Here is a 2,634-nt window from a genome sequence, read left to right as displayed (position 1 = left end):
TTAAGTAACAGTTGAGGCAACAGAATAAATGCAGAAGCATCACAATGAATCCCACTTAATAGAACTACAGACCAACACTTCTCTACAAATTCTTTTTCTGATTGCCAATTAAACACAAGTTTTAACTTCATAGCTTAACAGTTAAGGGTCATACACTGAAGTCAATACATTTACCTAGCATTTTCAGTCTAAACTAGTTCATGTACATAGAGCTGAGATCAATTACAAGGTCGGGCCTCTAACAAATGCTAGGGGAGATTTTTTAAAAGTAGTTTTTACAAGTATTAAACTTATCTTGCACACTGAAGTCATCATACATACAGGGCAAAGTCAGAGCTTTTATATTTTTTATTCTTCATTTAACTTTTAAAACACTACTATAGTTGAATATTAAAACAAAAACAATAATAGCAAGTAGTGAGCTATGATTATAGTCCTTCATTCATTCACTACTGCATATAAAATGCCAGCAGTGTTCTTCACTGGCCCCATTAAGAGGTCTGACACTGAACACCTCCCCTAGGGTGATGTTCATCCTCATAGCTTCTCCATTGTAATGGCGCCTTCTTTCCTGATTTGGATCAAAGTCCACCAGTTCTACCTGGTCCATTTCATCAGTCTCTTCTACTTCCTTTCTCTCAGGTAGGAGCTTTTCCAGCAAAGACAGTTTATCAGGAGAGAGAAAGCCATTCTCAGGGAAGTTTACCTTAAATTCGATGATTAGGCGACCCTTTTCGTATGGTCTACGATAAATTGGCATGCCTTCATTCAGCACACACTTGATATCTCCATGCTTGACAATCTGACCTGGATGAGAGGTAATGACAATGGTTCTGTTGTCTAGAGTAGATATTTGCTTTTGAAAGCCGCACAGTGCTTCAACCAGCTGTATGTCCATACACATGAAAAGATCCTCTCCTCGCCTAGTAAAAACAGCATGGTCCTTCTGATCTAAAACAATGATAATATCTCCTGGTTCCAGTCCAGGTTCTTGGTCTCCTTCACCATGGAATGTTATCTTCTGGCCATCTTTCATGCCTTTGTCAATATGAACTTCTAGAATCTTCTTTTCTCGAGCTATCTTCCTTCCATTGCAGCTTTTACATCTATCTGTCTTTAGGACTGATCCGTTCCCCATGGCCCTGGCACTCCATGCACACAGATTGAATTTGCTGAACCATTCCAGGTCCTATCTGATGAATTCTTATTTGCATTCCAGTACCTCGGCAATAGGGACAACATTCTACCTCTCCTTTCTTACCACCTCGGCCTTCACATTTGTCGCAAATCACATTCTTGTGCAGAGCTAGTTTTCTTGTTGCACCATTATATAAATCTTCTAAGGTTACAGAGAGCTGATGCACAACATTTTTACCTCTCCTCTCTCTCTGCATCCTTCCTCCTCCTCCAAAAAACATATCAAAGATGTCCATGGGGGAGCCAAAACCACCACCTGCTCCACCTTCTTTAATTGCCTGTTCTCCTTTGTCATATAATTCCCTTTTCTTCGCATCAGAGAGCACTTCATAAGCTTGAGAAATCTGTTTAAACTTCTCTCCTTCATTTGGATTCTTGTCAGGGTGGTACTTCAAAGCCAATTTCCTGTAAGCCTTTTTCAATTCTTCCTGGGTGGCATTGGGTTTGACCCCCAAAACATCATAGTAAGTAGTTTCTTTCACCATTTTCTACAGCCGGTGAGGGGGCCAATGCTGGTGTGGGGGAGCGGGAAGGAGCGCGTTGCTGGGCGCAGCTTGGGCAGCCGCCGCTCCTCCGCTTTTCAGCGAGCATTCTGGAAAGTTCCCTGGATGTCTTCTTTAGAGAAGTGTCTATTCAAAGTTCTAGAATGTCCATGTCTCTGCAGATTATGGATTGCCTTAGTTTCTATGATAAGAAGTAATTCTACTGCATAATAATAATTCTCAAAGTATATTAAAATTTATTATAGTTGTATTGTATATTATCTTGCATCATTACATGCATTATATGGAAAAGCATTATATGCATTATATGGAAAACAATGCATTGCATTATGTCATCATATTTAACTAGCTAATTGTGAACCTGTTTCCCTTGTTTGTAAGCAACTTGGTTTCCTGGCAGCTCAAGGAGGTTGTTAGTTGCATAATTTTTCACAACCAGTAAGTGAAGAACCAGGATTCAAACGCAGTCCTGAATGACTCCAGAAACATGCCCCAAGTCAAGATTTACTTTATAATCACACTCCTTTTATCTAAGTTTGAATTGTAAATTTACCAAATATATTGGAGTCACTGTATATGTAAGAGTGTAAAGAACATACCTTAGAAAGTTGTGTGCCAGAAGAAACTGGATGTACATGACTCATCATCATCGTCTAGAGAACTGTCACCCTGTGCTATAGTCATATGAAATTATTTATGGAAACTCAGTCAAACAAAACACAGGGGGGATGTATTGTTTATACATATAATAATATGTTAAGTGAGGTTTTCTTTTCTGTTTTGATTGAATACCCAAGAAAAGAGATGGCTCTTATTCTCACCTTCCAAAGTGAGATGTGAATCTACTTGGCCTGAACTGCTAAAGAAGATGGTCAAAAATCAATTGGAGTCTTCAGCTTTTTGCCAAGATAGAATAACAGGGGTCAGTTTTACC

At 39.1% G+C, this 2,634-nt stretch overlaps 1 pseudogene; it reads right to left on the bottom strand.

Moving 5' to 3' along the window:
- Window positions 1–431: 431 nt before the first annotated feature.
- LOC115499831 lies at window positions 432–1,703 on the bottom strand (annotated as a pseudogene).
- Between the last annotated feature and the right edge of the window lie 931 nt (window positions 1,704–2,634).

The sequence above is a fragment of the Lynx canadensis genome, chromosome D4 (assembly GCF_007474595.2).
Source record: "Lynx canadensis isolate LIC74 chromosome D4, mLynCan4.pri.v2, whole genome shotgun sequence".
Classification (NCBI taxonomy): domain Eukaryota; kingdom Metazoa; phylum Chordata; class Mammalia; order Carnivora; family Felidae; genus Lynx; species Lynx canadensis.
The sequence above is the reverse complement of the archived record's forward strand: the minus strand, read 5'-3'. Positions and strand labels throughout refer to the sequence as shown.